Source organism: Halichoerus grypus, chromosome 8, assembly GCF_964656455.1.
Source record: "Halichoerus grypus chromosome 8, mHalGry1.hap1.1, whole genome shotgun sequence".
Classification (NCBI taxonomy): domain Eukaryota; kingdom Metazoa; phylum Chordata; class Mammalia; order Carnivora; family Phocidae; genus Halichoerus; species Halichoerus grypus.
Genome location: NC_135719.1, coordinates 70,367,102 through 70,389,354, shown reverse-complemented (window position 1 = coordinate 70,389,354; position 22,253 = coordinate 70,367,102). Strand labels below are relative to the sequence as shown.

Below are 22,253 nucleotides of genomic sequence, written 5' to 3'. Positions count from 1 at the left end.
CTTATCTCCCTTACTAAACTATATACTATTTGAGCAAAGAGTCCCTATCTCATCAATCTATTTGGTTCTGATATTTACAAATAACCATATTAATTTGCTTTTTTATGCATAGTGTCAAAGGTCAAGGCTATAAAACTCTAGTTCTAATGTTACATCCTACATAAAGACAATCTATATAGTCCATGACCATAGGGCTCTATTTCTATCCTGGACACATGATTTGGGAATGAAAGTTTTTTTTTTTTTTTTAAATATTTTATTGATTTATTTGGCAGAAAGAGATACAGTGAGAGAGGGAACACAAGCAGGGAGAGTGGGAGAGGGAGAAGCAGGCTTCCCGCAGAGCAGGGAGCCCGATGCGGGGCTAGATCCCAGGACCCTGGGACCATGACCTGAGCCGAAGGCAGACGCCCAACGACTGAGCCACCCAGGCACCCCTGGGGATGAAAGTTTAAATAAAACAAATGAAAAGATACAAAACTCAGATAACAGAAAGTTAAGCAGAATGGGTTCACTCATTCATTATCCATACTTGCTGAACAGGAGAATGCATATACTGAAAATCTTTCAGGCAATCCTACATAAAAACTTGCCAAGCTTTAGAAAAATACTGGGAGGTAAGAGGAGATCAAGGTACTACTTCTAGACAAGAATCTGAAGGATACCTGCGCCAACTGCCAATTCTTACCCAAGGATAGGATTTTCATCTTCTTTCAAATGAAAAGCCTAACAAAGATAATTAAAATTACTTGGAGAGAAAGCAGCCCTATGTCTGGATGGAGATGAGCTAGGAAGCATTGTTCAAATGGTAGCCTAAACAGTTTCTGGTTTGGTTTAAAAAAAAAATTTTTTTTATTTTTAAATAGAGAGGGGGTGACTTTTAATCTTTTTCCCTAACAGCAATGGTAAGAACGTGACATATAATGACCATCTCATAAAGTACTACAATTACAATAATGGCCATTAACAAGTATTTGTCCTAAGACCTACACATTTAAATTTTCCACACTTAACTATTTTCACTTCTGATTCTCTTTATAGACACTGCCCAAAATTGGTTTCATACCAATCATTTATAGAAGCATTTCCCAAAGTCTGCCTCTCTGAATACTAGATCAAGATATTAACAAATGTTCATTAATATTAAAAAATATTAAAGGCCATTAACATTAGGCCTAAGATTTTTTAGTCTTCAATATGTTAATGTACTCAGAGTCCCTCTCCAAGAGGAATTCCAAACTTATCTGACCATTTTTTGGCAAAATACCTATCAAAGTAGCTCAGAGACGAACAGATGGAGCATCACTGATTCAGTCAAGTATCTAAAAAGAGTTCAATTATATATGCCTTTAAGAAGTAATTCTTAAACTTGCCAAGACTAATACAGAAAAACCTGAATGAAAGTATAGCTCTTACAAACTACATAGCTTTTTTAAAATGTACATTTTTATTTTTTTAAGATTTTATTTATTTAGGGGCGCCTGGGTGGCTCAGTTGTTAAGCGTCGGCCTTCGGCTCAGGTCATGATCCCAGGGTCTTGGGATCCAGCCCCGCATCGGGCTCCCTGCTCTGCGGGGAGCCTGCTTCTCCCTCTCCCACTCCCCCTGCTTGCATTCCCTCTCTCTCTGTGTCTCTCTCTGTCAAATAAATAAATAAAATCTTAAAAAAAAAAAAAGATTTTATTTATTTATTTGGGGAGGGGAGAGTGAGGACAAGCGGGGCGGGGGCGGCAAGAGAGGGGTACCGGGAGAGGGAGAAGCAGGGAGCCCAATGCGGGACTGGATCCCAGAACCCTGAGACCATGACCTGAGCCAAGGCAGACGCTTAACCAACTGAGCCACCCAGGCACCCCCAAACTACATAGCTTGAAATCATTTGCAGGACTAAAGATAGCCTGTAGGAGGTTATGGGCTCTAGCTTATACAGAAGGCCACACATTAAGGGAACAAAATAACAATTTCTCACCTCTGCTCCCCTTTAACAGACACTCTGTAGCCCAAACCCATTATGACTGAACGTGATCTCCTGAATCAGATCAACAGGTTACACTGATAATTTGCAGGACTGTAGCACAAATAGCAGGACCAGGCCAAATAAATGAACTTCATAATATCTTAACAGATGGAAATAATACCAAAAAGTGATATGTAATTTTCACAAGAACACTAGAGTAACATTTCATTCACTCAGCCATTCAATTGCTGAACTCTAAGCACAGTGTAGACAGAGGTATTTCCTTCGGAGAATTCAGTTTAATAGAGGAGGTAAGACTCAAACATAAATAACAATAAAAAGCATACTTGGGAAGTCACTTAAAGAATGTACAGATAAAGTGCCATGGGAGTTCAGGAAAAAATGAATATTTATGAGTATAAGACCATGTTAAATGTCATATAAGGAATTGGTCAATCCTAATGTCTACGTTAGTTATAAATATCTACACCTTTGATGAAGAAACAGCAGGTTAGGATATGGAAGATCCTTCTATGTATTTATGACCAAAAGAACAAAAAATAAGTAGTCTGATGATCATATAAAATTTAATGTTTCCAACTTCCCACTAAAAAAAAAAAGCCCAGGCCAAATGGCTCCACTGGTAAATTTTATCAAACATTTAAAGTAGAATTAATACCAATCCTTCACAAACTCTTCCTGATCACAGAAGAAGAACAACTGCCACATCATTTTATCTGGCCGACATCACCCTGATTCCAAAGCCACCCAAAGACATCACAAGGAAACTACAGGCTAATATCCCTTATAGAAACAAAAATCCTCAATAAAATATTAACAACTAAATCTAGCAACATATAAAAAGAATTATACACCATTAACAAGTAGAATTTATCCTAGGAATGGAAGGTTTGTAGAACATCTGCAAATGAATCAATGTACTATACCACATTAATAGAACAAAGGATAAAAACCACTTGAGCATCTCAATTAACATAGAAAAATGACAGAACCCAGTACCATTTCAAAATAAAAGCACTCAACAAACTAGAAGTCAAAGGGAACTCCCTCAATCTGATAAAGAGCACTTACAAAACACAACATCATTCTAATGGTGAAAGAACGCTATCCCCCTTAAAATCAGGAATAAGACAAGGTTGTCTACTTTCTTAACTCATATTCAAAACTGTACTTAAAGTTCTAGCCAGAGTAATTAAGAAAGCAAAACAAAACAAATTAAAATAAACATCACCCAGATTGGAAAGAAGCAAAACTATTATTTATAGATTCCTATATATAGATAGGTAATCCTAAAGAATGCACTAAAAAATGATTATAACTAACAAATAAGCTCAGTAATCTTGCAGGCTATAAGACCAATATACAAAAATCAGTATTTCTACATACTAGCAATGAACAATCTGAAAATAAAATGAAGAAAATAATTCCATTTACAATAGCATCAAAAAAGAACAAAATACTAAGAAAGAAAGAAGGAAGGAAGGAAGGAAGAAAAAGAAAGAAAGAAAGAAAGAAAGAAAGAAAGAAAGAAAGAAAGAAAGAAAGAAAGAAAGAGAAAGAAAGAAAAATAAAGAAAGAAAATACTTTGCAATAAATTTAACCAAAGAACTGCAAGACATATATACTGAAAACAAGACATTATTGAAAAAAATTAAAGAACTACATAAATGAGAAGCCATTCTATGTTTCTTGGATCAAATGATTTAATATTCTGAAGAAGGTAATGGTATATAGATTAAATGTAACACCTATCAAAATTCAAGCTGGCTTTTTTTTTACAGAAATAGACAAGCTGATCCTAAAATTCACATGGAAGGGCAAGGGCCCTAGGAGAGCCAAAACAATCTTGACAATGAAGAACAAAACTGGAGGACTCAAACTCCCAATTTCAAAACTTACTACACAGCTGCAGTAGTTAAGATGTGTGCTAGGACGTAAGGCTAGATACATAGATCAATGGAACAGAACTTAAGAGTCCAAACAATAAGCCCTTACCTTTAGAGTCAACTGATTACCAACAAGCCTGTAGAACAGCCTTCTCAACAAATGGTGCTGTGACAACTAGATAGTCACATGCAAAAAAATGAAGGTGGATCTCTTCTTTATACACAACAATTAGCCGTAAAGAGATCACAGATGTAAATTTAAGAGCTAAAACTGTAAAACTCTTAGAAGAAAACAGAGAGGTAAATCTTCATGACCTTGAATAAGGTAATGGTTTCTTAAGCATTATTATACCAATAGCAAAAACAACAAAAAGTTAAATAGATATATTGGACTTCATCAAAATTAACTTCAGTGCTATAAACAAAGCTATCAAGAAACTGAAAACCAACAACTGGGAGGAAAGATTTCCAAATCACCTATCGATAAGGTACTGATATCCCAAATGTATTTTTTTAAAACTCAATAATAAAATGGCAAGTAACCTAATTTTTAAATGGCCAAAGAATGTGAATAAACATTTCTCCAAGGAGATGAAAAGAATTTTTAATATCATTAGCCATAGGGAAATGTAAATCAAAAACACAGTGAGATAATGCTTAGCACTTACTAGTATGGATTTTAATAAAGATAAGAAGAGCTGACAAGGATGTGGAGAAATTGGAACCCTCCTATACTTCTGGCGGAAATGTAAAATGGTGTAGCCATTTTGGAAAAGTTTGGCAGTTCCTCAAAAGGTTAAACATAAAGTTACCATAGGTAATTTCTAGGTATACTATCCAAGACAAATGGAAATGTTAAGTCCACAAAAAAACTTAGACATGAATCTTCATAGCAACATTCACAATAGCCAAAAGGTGGAAACAACCTAAATGTCCATCAAATGATGAATGGATAGAATGTGATATATGAACATAATGGAATATTTCTTGGCAACTAAAAGGGAACAAAATACTGATTGATGCTAACATGGATGAACCCTGAAAACATTATGCTAGGTAAATAAGCTACTCAACCAAGGCCTCATATTGTAAGATACCATTTATAAGAAATAACCAGAAAAAGGCAACTCCACAGTAGATCAGTGGTTGCATAGGGGCGGGGGGGGGTGCAGACTGTGGCACTGCGCAGGGGCAGGATGCGTAGTGACTGCTAATAGGTAGGGGTTCCTTTTTGGGATGATGGAAATGTTTTAAACTTAGACTGTGGTGGTTGTGGTAACTCTGAATATACTAAAAACAATGAATATACTAAAACCATATATACTTTACCTTTTTATTTATATTTTATTTATTTATTTATTTGCCAGAGAACGCAAGCAGGGGGACTGGCAGTCAGTGGGAGAGGGAGAAGCAGGCTCCCCTGCTGAACAGGGAGCCCAATGTGGGGCTCGATCCCACAACCCTGGGATCATGACCTGAGCCAAAGGCAGACACTTAACTGACTGAGCCACCCAGACGCCCCAACCATATATACTTTAAATGGGTGAATTTTACAGACTTGGGATTGTATCTCAATAAACATGTTAAAAATGTTATTATTTCTGCACGGGACAAAACAATAAAGATAAAAAAAAAAAAGATGGTAAATTGTGAAAAATGTTTACAACAGTTTACCAATTTAAATGTCATACAAAGGGTTCTTACAAAATTTGAGCAGTAGTGTAAGACCTCTAAGAACAGAACGTGCCCAATAATTTTCTGTTTAAAGAGATTGTTACTATTATGTTAATTAATTGAATTTAAATTAAAGTGATTATGCTAATTGAATTTAAATTTTTAAAAAAGAAAAAAATAAAAAGATTGTTACTATTATCCCATTTACAGATGAGGAACCATGTTATTTACATATTTTAAGTAACTTGCTCAAGGTCATACAATTTAACAGGGAATGTGGATTTGAATCCAGACAATCTGACTCCCAAGCCCTCATCATTTTATTTTAAAGATTTTATTTATTTATTTTGAGAGAAAGCCAGAGAAATCACAAAGGGAGGGGGAGAGGGAGAGGGATAAGCAGACTTGCCACTGAGTGGAAAGCCCGATGCGGGGCTTGATCCCAGGACCCCGAGATCATGACCAGAGCTGAAGGCAGAAGCTTAACTGAATGAGCTAACCAGGCGCCCCTAAAGATTTTATTTATTTGTCAGAGAGCGAGAGAGATCACAGAGGGAGAGAGAGAAGCGGACTTGCCACTGAGCGGAGGGAGAGCTCGCCCCAAGCCCTCATCTTTAACCATTACACTGTAAGACTAGAAAATCTCTAAAAAGTTACATCCCAAACAACTTATGGTGTTTGTTTCTGGGAATTGGACTAAGAGGGACCTCTGTTTTCTATTTTTTAATTCCAGTATTTTGCAAAATTCTTACCATGTACTGCCTGAATTTTTTTCAAATGAAAAATTATGAACATTTTTAAATTGAGGTATAACTTATATATTGAAACAAATATTAAATATATAGTTTGATGAGTTTTGACATATGCATACACATATCTAATTTATATCCCTATCAAGATAAATAAGAATAGCTCACTACCCCAGAAAATTCTCTCAGGCTTGTGTTTCTTCCCAGTCAATTGCTCCTACCCTAGAGTCAATCACTGTCCTGAATTCGATCATCACAGATTGATTAATTTCTAGTAGGCTTTAGATATTTAGAAAAAGGGAATCATATTGCACATACACTTTTGTGTCTGGATTCTTTTTTTTAAGCATGTTTTTGAGATTCATCCATATTACTGTATGCATCAGGAATTCACTACCTTTTGTTACTGAATCAGATTCCATTATAAGAATGAATATAACCAAGCACCTGGGGGGCTCAGTTGTTAAGCTTCTGCCTTCGCCTCAGGTCATGGTCCCAGGGTCCAGGGATCGAGCCCCACGCTGGGCTCCCTGCTCAGCAAGAGACCTGCTTCTCCCTCTCCAACTCCCCCTGCTTGTGTTCCCTCTCTCGCTGTGTCTTTGTCAAATAAATAAAATAAATAAATCTTTAAAAAAAATAATGAATATAACCAGTTTATTTATTCACCTATTGATGGATATTTGGGTTTTCATTTCATTTTGGGTAAATTCCTGGGAATGGAACTGCTAGGCCACAGGTAGATATGTGTTTAACCTTATAACAAACCACCAAACAATTTTCCAAAACGGTTCTACTATTTTACATTCCCATCAACAATGAACAGCAGTTCTAGTTGCTTCTCATCTCTGCCAACACTTGGTGTTAAAATGGTATCTCACTGTGATCTTAATTTGTACATCCCTGATGACTGATGAGCACCTTTTCACACGCTTATTGGCCATTTATATAACTCCCTTTACGAAATACCTGTTAAAGTTTTTTGACCACATTTGAAAAAGCTGTAGTCTTTTTACAATTGAGTTATAGAAGTCCTTTAATATATTATAGATATAATTCCTTTGTCAGACATATGTTACTATTACTACATGTTCAGGACTGGAATACTCATTATTATTAAGATGTTAATTCTCTCCTATATAGCCTCTCTTATCTATAGATTTCCAATCCAATCCCAGAGGGTTTTTGAAGAAACTGACAAGCTCAGCCTAAAATTTATATGGAAAAGCAAAACAGTCCAAACAAGTTTGAAAAGGATGAGCAAGGGCGCCAGGGTGGCTCAGTTGGCTGAGCGACTGCCTTCGGCTCAGGTCATGATCCTGGAGTCCCAGGATCAAGTCCCGCATCGGGCTCCCTGCTCAGCAGGGAGTCTGCTTCTCCCTCTGACCCTCCCCCATCTCATGCTCTCTCTCTCTCTATCTCATTTTCTCTCTCAAATAAATAAATACAATCTTTAAAAAAAAAAAGAAAAGGATGAGCAAAACTGGGAGTTCACACTATCTGATTACAAGACTTGCTAAAAGTTACAGTAATCAAGATGGTACACTGCACTGGCCTAAGGACAGACAAACCAACGGTGCAGAACAGAGTCCAGAAAAAGACCCACACTTACATAGTCACACCGATTCTTGAGAAACAATCCAATAGGGAAAGAAAACTTTTTCCAAGAAATGGTGCTGAAACAATTGGAAACCCATATTTGGGGGCTTGGGGGAGTGAACCTCAAACCCCTACCTTATACCATATACAAAAATGAAGTGAAAGATTAATCACAGACTTAAATGTAAAGCTAAGATGATAAAGCTTCTAAAAGAAAACATTAAGAACATATCTTTGAGTTGGAGCAGGTAAAAATTTCTTAGGACACAGGGGTGGCGTGGGTGGCTCAGATGGTTAAGGGTCCAACTCTTGGTTTCAGCTCAGGTCACGATCTCAGGGTCATGAGAATGAGCACTGCGTTGGGATCCACATTCAACTGGGAGTCTGCTGGGGATTCTCTCTCTGCCTCTCCCCCCTGCTCTTATTCTCTCTCTCTCTCCAAAATAAATAAATAAATAAAATCTTTAAAAAAAAAATTTCTTGGGCGCCTGGGTGGCTCAGATGGTTAAGCGTCTGCCTTCGGCTCAGGTCACGATCCCAGGGTCCTGGGATCAAGTCCCGCATCGGGCTCCCTGCTCCTTGGGAGCTTGCTTCTCCCTCTGCCTCTCTCTCTCTCTCTCTCTGTCTCTCATGAATAAATAAAAATCTTTAAAAAAATAAAAAAAAATAAATAAATAAAAATTTTCTTAGGACACAGAAAGCACTAACCATAAGAGAAAATACTGATAAACTGACTTAATGAAAATTAAAAATTTCTATATAAAAAATTGTTAATCATTCTTTGCTTGGTTTTATTCTTTATCAGTTTGCAAGGATATTTAAAAAAATCAGTCTGCAGAGGGCAATGCAAATAATATGTAATCAAGCTAAGTGGCTCCATTTGCAACTCTATACCAAATAAAGGTACAAATTCCATCTAACACAAATGTCATAACCTTATCAGGATTCTCATGGAAGTCTGAGGTGTTCCAAGGCCACCCAGATTTACTCCAAAAGATCCTGGTACACTTTCTCCTTTGCAGCTCAAACTAGGATCCAACTTCCAGCCATGGCCTTAAAAGTATTTCTTTGTGATCTTCCAGTACCCAGGCTAAGGTAGATACTAAAAGCTCACATAACATACGCTGTGCTGAACTATTCCTTTGATAAAGAAGAGTATCTTCCCTAACTCTCCAATATTTAACAGGAAGCAAGAATTTAATGTATAATAAGTAATTCCCATTTCTCTTAGTTGCATCTATATCGTTGTGACTGTTTTTTTTTAAAGTTTTTTTTTTTTTAAGATTTTATTTATTTATTTGAGAGAGAGAGAATAAGAGACAGAGAGCACGAGAGGGAAGAGGGTCAGAGGGAGAAGCAGACCCCCCGCTGAGCAGGGAACCCGACGTGGGACTCGATCCCGGGACTCCAGGATCATGACCTGAGCCGAAGGCAGTTGCTTAACCAACTGAGCCACCCAGGCGCCCCCCGTTGTGACTGTTCTTTTTTTTTTTTTTTAAGATTTTATTTATTTGCGAGAGAGAGAATGAGATGGAGAGAGCATGAGAGGGAGGAGGGTCAGAGGGAGAAGCAGACTCCCTGCTCAGCAGGGAGCCTGATGTGGGACTCGATCCCGGGACTCCAGGATCATGACCTGAGCCGAAGGCAGTCGCTTAACCAACTGAGCCACCCAGGCGCCCCGTTGTGACTGTTCTTAAACCTAGGTCTTTCATGGGCGCCTGGGTGGCTCAGTTGGTTAAGCGACTGCCTTCGGCTCAGTCATGATCCTGGAGTCCCAGGATCGAGTCCCGCATCGGGCTCCCTGCTCAGCAGGGAGTCTGCTTCTCCCTCTGACCCTCCCTCCTTTCATGTGCTCTCTCTCTCTCTTTCTCTCTCTCAAGTAAATAAATAAAATCTTTAAAAAAAAAAAAAAAAAAAAAAAACCTAGGTCTTTCAACGTTATCTTCTTATCTGCTGTTTGGTAAATAAGGAATCACATGCAATACCAGAAGCAGCTGGAAGTCTTGGTACCAGAATACTTCCCTTTGGTTCACAGTGTGGATGCCTATACTAATAAGGCACAAAGTCTATGAAAACTGTTTTTCTTTGGTTTCCTTTTTTAAAAATCTCAATTAAAACTGACTAAATTAGCAAAATATCAAAAAATACAGGGGGGGGGAAATAAATACCCAAAGAGAAAACAATTCTGCACAGTATAAATATTGATAAGAAACTTAATGAAATTCTCATTTAAATCATTTTTTCCCTAACCAGTAAAAATTGTATGAATCCATTAAGTTGAAATAAGGGTTACAGGTGACTCTTTTGCCAAAATGAAACTATTAAAGTATCTTTCAGCAATTCTGTAAAAAATAATTGAGAAAAAAAGCTTTTCATGAATATTTTGAGGAAGAGTAACAGTAATTAGGTTTCATAGCGCATTCATTTCCTGCTCACCATATTACACAATTTAACAAAAAAAATAAGCTCACTGGCTTAGCTGAAAAACATTCCTGCATTCACTAAAATGTTTTAGTGAAATGTTTCAGTTAATCTTAACCATTAAAAAAGCTTTCAAAGCCAGCCTCAGTTGAGAGCAGAAACTCTAGTATGGCATGATGGGAGAAGAAGACAAGGGACCTACATTGAATAAGAGCTCACTAGTGTGAGAGGCTTTTCTGTCCTATGTGCTTTCATAGTAATACTAGCCCGTTTAATCCTCACAATAATTCAAATCTTTTTCTCATTTTAGTTAAGCTAAATAATTTGCCCAAGCTAGAATTAGAACTCAGATCTATTGTTGGTGACACCAAATTCCCAATTCTTCACCACCAGACTGCTATAACAAAAACAAAGAAGCCTCATGACTTGGGTGACCACACCTCTTAGTTGGTTTGCCCAAGACCATATAAATTCACTGTCCTAAGCATAATTACTAGTAGTCCCTCACCCTTCACTTTCTTTCTTTTTTTTTTTTTTTAAAGATTTTATTTATTTATTTAAGACAGAGAGAATGAGAGAGAGAGAGCACATGAGAGGGGGGAGGGTCAGAGGGTGAAGCAGGCTCCCTGCCGAGCAGGGAGCCCGATGCGGGACTCGATCCAGGGACTCCAGGATCATGACCTGAGCCGAAGGCAGTCGCTTAACCAACTGAGCCACCCAGGCGCCCCCTCACCCTTCACTTTCAAAAGTATCCACATTTGAACAATAAATTTTTGGTCAACCTGGCACATGGCAAATAAGTAAATAATCACAAAGCGCTGATTGCTGAACCAAAACTTTCCTTTCAGACCATCGAATATTCACTAAAAGGTTACTATATACCAGACACCGACTGAGGAAAAGACCTTGTCCTCAAGGAACAAGGGCTGACAGAGCCCTCTACAAGCAGGCCAGAAACAGTCTGCTCAAAGGAATCTCTATAATAGCATGGGTACAGTCTAGCAAATTAACAAGCACAGAGTTTACCCAAAACACAAAGTTTCAGAAATAATAATACCTGTATTTTAAACAGAATGAAGAACTCCTGGCTAAAAAAGGATAGCTCTTTCATAAATTTCAAAAATGGCAAAGAAAATATTTTGGCCTACCTCAAAGGCATATCGTGAGGAAGAAAAAAATGCTTATCCACATTTTCCCTTCCCTACTGTTCATTAATTACACTGGACTATTATAGCAAAATGAAATATGTTACCAAAGATGAAAAAAATCAATTATAATGCATGTGCTCTCCTCTAGGAAAGTATCATTTCAACTTCCTAGAAGAGTATCTTCACCAAGATAGGAAACAAAACATCTTATCAGAATAATAAAAGGAATAATCTTTACTACCACAACTGCCTCTCTGGAGCTCTGTAAGATACACTACAGACAGAACCTTTGGTCAAACAAGTTTAATCCTTATTTATTAAGCATTTAGGGTTTATATATTACTAAATCAAAAATCCAAAAGGGAGGAAGAACTGTTTCCTGAGGTATCTAATGGACCTTTCCACGTGGTAACTTAAAAAAAATATTGTTTTTAAGTTATGCTATGTTAGAGGTCCCTAGGTTGTATTTTCTTAAGCCTTGCAGTGAAAAGCACCCATTTAATAACAATTTATCAAGTTAAAAATATGAAAACACAGCTGAAGATCTCCTACTGAAGAACCAGTTATTTCAAACAAATTTCACAGCTAGATCCATGAAAACGCTTACCTTTTCTAGGGAATGAGACATTTGAGAAAAAGATGCTCCCATAAAAAAGAGAAATTAAAGGACGAAACTCAGCAGCCCAGAAAACGTGAGCAACTCATTTCATTCCTCAACAAAGGGAAGATAACATTAGCTTGCTTAATAGTTACTTGTGAAAAAGAGAGATGCCTCACAAAGTGCTGGGAAATTTTAGCTATCAGTTCCATACAGTTAATCCTCCATTATTACATGAGTGATGGTGAAAGGTTATTATTGAGAATAAAAAGTGTATCCATAAACAGCCAATGTTCCAAAATTCACTTTTATATTTAGTTTTCCTATACTAAAAGGCAGTTTTCATTTTGAAAATGAACACATTAACAGAGAAGTTGTGTTGAACTGTGTTCCCCAAAGAAGCCTGAGAAATCAAAGTTCAGGTAATTCATCCCAGGGACAAACCATCTGTAAATGAGCACAAGTTGAACTGTATACTAAATGGATCTTGCTTTTCATTCATTAGACATTTCAGTCACTTAGATATGGAATGATTTTATTAACACTAAATATATTTTCTCTCATTCTCTTCATTATACAGTTGATACAGTCAATTAGAACAAGGCAGGTATGTGTATATCAAACTACCCTCAATGAACACTTGTTAAATTGAAGTTAGACTTTTTCCTCTGTTCAAGAAGTTTGGGGGTAGGGAGGGAGACTCCATTACAAACAATTCCAAGTGGGATTCCAAATTTTTTTATCTTGTTCTATCAAATACTACTGTAATAAGAAGGCTATATACATATTCTATTGAAAGCTATGTGCCAGGGACGCCTGGGTGGCTCAGTCAGTTAAGCATCAGCCTTCAGCTCAGGTCATGATCCCAGGGTCCTGGGATCGAGCCCCGCAGTGGGATCCTTGCTCAGTGGGGAGCCTGCTTCTCCCTCTCCCTCTAACCCCCTCCGGCTCATGCTCTCTATTAATAAATAAAATCTTTTTTTAAAAAAGCCACGTGCCAAACGTTTTATATGCATATGTGCCTTACATATGCATTAACTCATTTAATCCTTTTATGACCTAGGCACTATTATAACCTTCATTTTACAGATAAAGAAAGTGAGCTTCAGTAACCAGCCCAAGGTCACACAGCCAGAAGTGTGAGAGCCAGGTCTGAAATCCAAGAAGTCTGACTCCGAAGTCCCACACGCTTCAACCCCGGTATTGTCTGAATGACCTCAAGCAAACAAGTGGCTCTAGGACATAAAACTATGCTAATGCAGTATTCCAAACAGTATATTCATTTATTCAACCATTTATTTAGAGCATTTTAGAGTCAAAAATATTGATTTTATATTATGGGTTATAATCCAATGCTGCTTAGTTTATTTTGCTGCTCACAGCATTCCAGTTTTGGCCGCTGAGTGCACTTTTGGCTGGCTCCAGTGCTCCCCTGCCATACCGCCCTCATCACGGGGGTTGTTGTGTGTGGTGGCGGTGGGTGGTTGTTGTGAGAGCACTTCCTTACTTTCTGGTAGTATAAGATGTTCAGGCTCATCTTGTATATTTCCTGCCCAGTCCTAGAATCAGCTTCTCCAAGGAGCTCTGGATCCTTGTATTAAGTAATGGTATTGGAAACTAACATCTGGGTACTAGGTGTTGCTCCTTCCTGGGTTTCTTTTAACCTCAGTTGATACAGCACAGTGTGTGGGTATAAACCCAAGCACGTACACACGTATATAAGTATTTCAATATGCACCCATCTGTATTAAGCTAAACATGAGTTCATGCTCATGTTCTCAACTCTCATCTATTACCACATGAATCATTCCAGCCTCCTCTCCTTACTTATCTGTAAATTCACGCTCTAACAGTGAGAAGCCTGTCTCTTACTCTATTTACTAATTGTTCAATTGCAGTATACATATATAACAGTATCAAAATTAACCCGCACCTTCATGGGATACAACTTTATCAATTAGATTACAGTGCTTATGTGAAATTCCTTTTGTCTTAGATTCCAGTCATTTCCAAGGTTACTTAGGTCAGCACACCCCTTCTTCCCTTTTTAGTAGTTATTTCACACACTTTTAATACAATTAGATTCTCCTGTCACAGCCTGCATTCCTTCCTGGGACCTCTCCACCTCCTAAATGATTTTTGTTTAATTTGTACGTATTAAAGTTTACTTTGTGTTGTAAAGCGTTACGGGTTTCGAAAAATTCATAATGTCATATCCACCATTACGGTATCCAATAGAATAGTTTTATCAAGCAGTATTTTAACTAAATTACATGGTACTAGGAGCACCTGGTGGGCTCAGTCGATAGAACATGCCGTGAGTTGCAGCCTACTTAAAAAAATAATAGTAAATTACAAGGTACTACAATCCTCCATGGAAGCAACATGGTTGGGTAGAGAAGCTGAGTAAAGAGCTGTGACTTTAATGCTATCGACATGCCACACACAGACTTTAGGACTATCGGCTATCCTCTCAGGGTCCCAAGAGCCTCACTGCAAAATGAGGGGGTTCAATTAGATAATTATATATACAGCATTTATTAAACACTGTGTCAGGGATGGTGCTAAGCATTTAACATACATTATCTTATTCCTAACAACTATATGATGTAGATACTATTATCTCCATTTGAAAGATGACATTAAGGGGGCACCTGGGTGGCTCAGTTGGTTAAGTGTCTGCCTTCAGCTGGGGTCATGATCTCCGGATCCCGGGATCAAGCCCCGCATCAGGCTACCGGCTCAGTGAGGAGTCTGCTTCTCTCTCTCCCTCTCCCCTTCTGCCCCTCCCCACCACTCATTCTCTCTCTCAAATAAATAAATAAAATCTCAAGAAAAAAAAAAATGACATTAAGGCTTCATACTAACTTGCGGAAGATCACCTAGCCAGGGAGTTGTAAAGACTCTAGAGCAGGAGTCAGGACAGTATGGCCTGCATGTCAAAGCCAGCCCACCACCCATTTTTGTATTCTTGATAGGTAAGAATGGTTTTTACATTTTTAAATAAGGGGGCGGGGAAGAGATCATATTTCATGACATGTGAAAATTATAAGAAATTAAAATTTCAGTGCCCATAAATAAAGTTTTATTGGAACATAGTCCCACTCATTCACTTACATATTGACTATGGCTGCTTTCACATTGTAGGAGGGCAGAGTTGAGTGGCTGCCACAGAGAAGGTGTGACCAGCAAAACATAGATTTATTATTTGACCACTTACAGGAAAACATTTCCAAGCCCTGCTCTAGAGCTTGGGTCTACTATTACATTCTAAGAATGACCCTAAAAAAGGCAAACTACTACTAACATTAGAATAACATCCAGGACAGAAACATTTTAGACACTGAACTAAATGTTGCAATACCACCTCTTTGAGTTATCTTAACTAGAAAGATATTTCTATTGACATCTAATAGATATTTCTAATAGATATTTCTATTGACATCAACACAAAGGTTAATGCACTATAACTATCTTCTTTATTTGTATATTTTTCCCCACCTTATCTAAGAAAAAGATGAGATATTTTCTACTCAAAAAGGTTCTGATTTCAATACTTTATAAACTACAACTTTAAACTAATTAAACTGTCAAAATAAAATGGTACTCTTCATTATAGCTAAAGTTCTTGAGAGCACTATGTGCCAGAGACCATTCTAAGCAATTACTCATTTATTTCTCACAGTTATCCTCTACGAAGTAGGTAAATTATTCTCCTAATTTAATAGATGAAGAAATTGAAGCTTAAATAGCTTTCCAAAGGTCTGAAAGCTAGTAAGAGGGAGAGTTAAAATTCGAACCCAGGTAACCTGGCTCTAAGATCTAGAAAGGGCACAGCTATAATACACTGCCACTGGATTACAATGCTTCTGTTAACAAGGCAGATTAGGGCCTTTAAACAAATGAAAACAATGTCTCAATAATTTTTTTTAAAAAAGACTAAAAACTGGGGTGGCTCAGTCGGTTAAGTGTCTGCCTTTGGCTCAGGTCATGATCCCAGGGTCCTGGGACTGAGCCCCGCGTGGGGCTCCCTGCTCTGCAGGAAGCCTGCTTCTCCCTCTCTCACTCCCCCTGCTTGTGTTCCCTCTCTCGCTGTGTCTCTTTCTGTCAAATAAATGAATAAAATCTAAAGAAAAAAAAAAGACTAAAACCTAAGTGCTACTGGATGCCTGGGTGGCTCAGTCGGTTAAGTGTCTGCCTTCAGCTCAGGTCATGATCCCAGGGTCCTGGGATCGAGTCCCACATCCCCACACTGGGCTCCCTGCTCAGCGGGGAGCCTGCTTCTCCCTCTGCCTGCCGCTTCTCCCTCTGCCTGCTGCTCCCCCCTGCTTGTGCTCTCTTGCGTGCGTGCGCACTGACAAATAAATAAAAATCTTTTAAAAAAACAAAAAAACTAAGTACTACTAATTCATATCAGCAACTCAAAAGAATATTTAGGTTCATACTTCTCTATGGCACCTAGAGTTTGCATAACCCGTGTGTTTATCTTTGTAGAGCCCCTCTGTAGTTTCCATACATACACATACACCTGGATTAATTCACTTGTACATCCCCAGAGTCTACCACAGTCCCTTGATGCTCAACAAATTGTTGGGAGGGTCAAAAAGCACTCATTAGGTGTTCAGTAAGTATTTATTGAATGAACAAAGTAAGGAGTTTCATAAACCATTAGATACACGCATCATTAAATGGTTTGTTGACCTGAAATGAACTAGGACTGGATCACAAAAGTCTCTGGCTTTGTAACCCTTACATTGTGTCTGGTTTGTTCTTGAGCCTTAACCACCTTCTGTGCTAATAAGTTTCATAAACAAACCACTCATTATACACCTGTCAAACAATATTCATCTTTCAAGCTAGTTCTAATTTTCCAGGATTATAATTCATGTTTTTCCTAATTCAATTTAATCACAGTCCAACCCAGTCTTCATCATTCCATCATCGAGTCGAATTTCTTTATCTTCACGTGAAAGCCTTACCATTGCCTTCATCATTTATACTGCCATTTTCTGGAAACTTCCCTCCAGCTTAATTTATTCTTCCTTGAGGTGCAATAATTGGAATCCATTCTATAGTCTAAGAGTGGATGTGTTGTGGTTTTGTACCAAGATAATGCAGTCCATTTTTATATTTTCTTTTTCATACCTCTCCAGGGAATGACTAATATTTTATTGGCTTTCCAGCAACACTCAGGCAACATTCTCAGGAATAAAGTGACCCAAACATTCTTTTTACCATATTGATGTTCACTAGCCATTTTTCTGTTCGTGCACAAAAATAAGAAAGATTTACCCACAGTTTATTCTACTTAGTTACTAACTTCTTACATAGAAGAGCTAGCTGTGACATGCAAACCTGACGGTATCTTATTTGTTCTTTTACAAAAAGTAAGAATAGTTTTAGTCCCATTACCAAAAGATGAACCCTATACTTGAATGCCCTGAGTAGATCCTATATGCCATACAGGTTGTTTAACAAATAGTTTCCCTTCTCCCAAATCAAAACTAAATGTATGTCATGGTCTGTGGTTGTGTTTATTTCCTCAAAGACAAAAATAAACCAACATTCATCAATATGCTGGTCCTACAGTTAATATGTCATTTAATTTCAGAAGTGAAAATCATTATTCCCATTTTACACATAAGGAGAACTGAAACTCAAAGAAGTTGAGTAGCTTGGGGAACCGAGGTGGCTCAGTTGGTTAGGCGTCTGACTCTTGGTTTTAGCTCAGGTCATGATCTCATGGGTCCTGGGATCAAAGCCCTGTGTCAGACTCCATGCCAGCTTGAAGATTCTCTCCTCTGCCCTTCCCCTCACTCACATTCCCGAGTGTACACTCTCTCTAAAATAAATAAATAAATCTTTAAAAAAAAAAAAAAAAGTTGAGTAGCTTACCCAATGGGTAAGTGGGACTCAAACCCCAATCTTTTTTAGCCTAAAAACTATGTCTTTCCATTACACTACCAGGTTTCCCCTTACCTAAACTACCTCTTGCTCCTTCCGTAAGAAGTCATGTTCATGTTCTTGTGAACATGAATTTAAGAGTCAATAGTCCTCCTCTTGTTAGAAAACCACTGGTTTGCCCCATATGAAATCACTTAGCTATGTGTCCATAAACTTGGATGGAAAAAAATTTCCATCCTTATTTTCACTAACTGGTAACTGAAGTTAGCATTTCCTTCAATTCTGAATGTAGGCAGCACAGCCCATCAATATTAGACTTTCACTAGTTATTTAATTCAGTAATAAAATTTCTTACATCATAAACTGTTTTCTAAATATGTGAACTATATTTTATACACTTAAATGTCATATTCTGAAAAGGCATTCACAAGCTTCTTTAGACTACAAAGGGGTCCAGGGCACATAAAAGACATTAAGAACCCTCTCTACAGGGGTGCCTGGCTGGCTCAAGTTGGTAGAGCATGCGACCCTTGATCTCGGGGTTGTGAGTTCAAGCCCCATGCTGGGCATGGAGCCTACTTAACAAAAAAAAAAAACACACAAAAAAAACCCTGCTTTATAGACCATCACACAGGCTATCTCAATCCCTGGTAGTGAAGGTTTATAAAAGCATGTCACACAGTTGATTCAGTGTCTTTTAGTCCATTAAAAATATGGATAGCATTTAGCCCCAACTGACTTTTTTTAGTATCTAACTTGTTAACTATTTACTATTACTAATCTCCTACTTCTGACCTAACATATATAGAAATCTCTCTTATGTACTTATTAAAGCCAGGCATTAATCTTCGTGATCTTTTCAACCCTAAGCAAACCTACCACATTATGATTAGCAAGTGAATCCAACGCTCTATAGCTGAATTCCTAACTTAATGTACAGCCACAGTCTGAATGTTTGTGCTCCCCTCAATCATACGTTGAAATCCTAACTCCAAAGATGATGGTATTGTGGGACCAGGGCCCTCATGATTAGAATTAGTGTCCATAATAGGTGTTTAGTAAGTATTAGCAACTATGTTCTTCTCACCCTCTGCATGCTACAGCCTATCATATCAAAATGCTTATGCTTAAGATTCAGCTTTAAAACTTGTCATCAACTTCACTTATTTTCTCAAATTCCAAGTATCATATTAACCCTATCCCGTTCCAACATCTCAAAAATTCACTGCATCCCAGCATTTGTATTTTGTGTGAATTTGTATGTTAACATGTTAAATCCCCAAAGCAGTTTTAATCTGAAGGGCAGAGAGGTGTCTATTTTTCCCTCCCTAACCCTATGCCTACACAAGTAACAGCAGTCAAAAGCTGTTATGATACCATTCCTTCGTAATACTATGACAAATTCTTATTAAGTGAAGTTATAACACCATAGTTTATGGTCTGTTGCTTAGACTTAATCACATTTCCACCTTGATGTAGTCAAAATGTGTTTATTAGTCAAAGTTTTCTAATCACATTTGTGCTCCTTACAGTTATTTCCTATTAAAAGACATGGATCTTTAAAAACTAGTTTGGATTCTTCTGAAACAAATTAAAGAGGAAAAGAACACAGTAAACTAAAATAACAGAATTTAACCCTAAATACACAAATTCATTTTATTATCTAGTAGGCATGTGACTTTTACCACATATAATAATCCCAAATTGTTGATTTAAAGGAAGAGCTTGAGAATTTCAAGCATAAAACACAAAGGGAACCGGAGTATTATTTAGCAACAAAAGGGAACAAAGTCCTGACACATGCTACAACATGGATGAACCTTGAGAGCATGTTAAGTGAAAGAAGCCAGTCACAAAAAGACACATATTGTATGATTCCCTTTGTACGGGAATATCCGGAATAGGCAAATCTACAGAAACAGAAAATAGATTAGTGGTTGCTAGGGGCCAGGGGAAGGGCTGATGGGGGAGTGACTGCTAAGGGGGCTTCTTTTTGGGGTGATGAATTACATAGTGGTGAAAGCTGTACAACTCTATGAGTATATTAAAAATCACAGAACTGTACATTTAAGTTTTTTTTTTTTTGAAAGAGAGAATGAGATAGAGCATGAGAGGGGCGAAGGTCAGAGGGAGAAGCAGACTCCCTGCTGAGCAGGGAGCTCGATGTGGGACTCGATCCTGGGACTCCAGGATCATGACCTGAGCCAAAGGCAGTCGCTTAACCAACTGAGCCACCCAGGCGCCCGGAACTGTACATTTAAAAAGGGTGAGTCTTTTGGTATGTGAATTATATTGCAATAAAGTTGTTGCTTAAAAATAAATAAAACACAGCCACTAGCAAACCACAATGAAAATCACCTTGGGAAAGGAAATCATGAAAGTCACTGATTGGAAAGTAAGCTGGTTACCTGGGATTTTAGAGAAGTCAACCTACTAATTCCATCTCCAAATCCTACCAACAAGTACTCGAACATGAAACTAGACAGTGTACGAATCAAAGAATTCGGGCATAGTTAGCTGTAAACTAAAATAGAGTGCCTTCTTGGGCTCTATCACTCCTAAACTGTAGGGGGCTTTCACCCTAGCTGATTACGGAAGTAGTAGTTTTCATCAGCAAGCTCAAGAAGGAATGTCAAAATAGGATGACACTTGCCTAGACGTTCTACAAAAGCCTAAAAGACCATAATGGGTGTCCCCTACACACTCCTAAGTATGTGCACGTGTTAGGCTGTCCTCACCTAACACCAACAAGCAACATACACCATTTACCCATATCCCAACTTGCTCCCCGTAAACTGACATACTATCAAGCTCTTAGATCTCATTTGTTTAAGAAGACAGATAAAACCCTCACAGGGTTCCCACTCGAGCTCAACCAGCCCCCGCCCTGACCCACCCCACCCCCAAACCCACACACGTGTTAGCCCGACACCGCCCCACCGGGTCCCACGTGCACCTGGTCTAACACACTCCCCACGTGTGGGCGCCCCACGGGCTTCCTCGGCTATCTGAGGTCACCGCGTGACCCCGGGTCTCTAGAGGTATGAGAGGGGAAAGGACAAGGCCCAAGTCCCTGAGGTCCCAACCCTACGGGGAGTGTCCACACCCATCCTCCCCACTAACCCCAACAAATCCAAGGGCCGGGGGCGACGGCCCCTTTAAGACGCGGCCCAGTCGTCGCCCGCAGAGAGGGGCGCAACGGGGCCTACACAACCCCCCCCTCCGTTCGCCCGCCCACGTCTAGTCGCCTCACCTCGGGCCGCCGGGCCCCGCCGCCGCGGCGGCGGCGGAGGGGGGGCGGGGTGCGGGCGGGGTCCGAAGGGGGGGGTCGCCCCGCCGACGGTGGAGCCGCGGTTCGCTCTCTGAGGCCGGGGGACGGTGACTACGTTGGGCGTGGACGCTCCTAGCTCGCTCCCTCGGCGGCTCCTGGGACCCCAAGATGGCGGCGGCGCTGAGGCGGCTGCGGGCGCTGGGCCGGCGGCGGCGGCGGCCACTTTCACTCACTGAGAGGAGCGGAGCAGGGACACGGGGAGCCATGGCGGGGGGGAGGAGAGGCGCCATAGCCAGGCCAGAACAATCGAGCCGCTACTCAGCTACCTTACCCCCGCCCCGCCCACGCTCACAGATCGTCGCCAGCCCGTGCCCTCCCGTAGTGCCGCTGCCGTCGGCCTCGTGCAGCTCGCACCCCGCCGCTGCCGCCTGACGCCCAGCGCGGACTGGGGTTCGGGGGGAGACCCTGATCCATGCCATCTGAGTGCAGATTGGTCGGGGCTGGGACTGGCGAAGATTGCCGAAAGGCGACGGGGAGGAGGAGGAGGATGTCATCGCTAGAGTGAGCAAGCAGATCTCGCGGGAGCAAATGTCGCGAGACCTCTCCAGTCCTGCAACCGCCGGCGAAAGGTTACTTTCCCCGGAAGTAACGTCAATCGAAACGGCCCGGGGTCCTGGGAATATTCGTTTCCGCAGGCAGGCGATGGGAGGGTGCTAGTCACTGAACATTGAGATCACTTGAGGGAAAGGTTAGGCTCGGATATGATATTTTATCCTGTTTCTGGCTACTTTGGGCGGCGTTGTACATCGTTGGGAAAGTGCCTATCTAGAGCCGCTCATTCAATACAGTACAGTTTTGGGCTCCCCTTTACGGCTTAGGGACCAAGACCACGACGCTGTGGCATAGTTAGGTAAATGCCCAAGTGAAAGCTTCAGGATTCAAGGACTTAGGAACACACAGACCTGTCAACGGAAATGTCTTCCTGTTCTCACACCCACCCACTCAGCCTGATTTGTCTGTGCCAACTCCACA

The 22,253-nt window shown here is 39.6% G+C and overlaps 1 protein-coding gene across 3 annotated transcripts in view; it reads right to left on the bottom strand.

The window, feature by feature from the left end:
- INO80 (INO80 complex ATPase subunit) overlaps positions 1–21,756 on the bottom strand; it is a 133,185-nt gene extending 111,429 nt beyond the window's left edge. Inside the window, exon 1 of one of the 3 annotated variants that reach the window (XM_036084217.2) lies at positions 21,204–21,756. The gene's annotated coding sequence lies outside the window, so the exon portion shown is untranslated. The remainder of the gene's footprint in view (positions 1–21,203) is intronic. The other 2 variants (XM_036084216.2, XM_036084214.2) reach the window with 2 other exon arrangements.
- Positions 21,757–22,253: the final 497 nt, after the last annotated feature.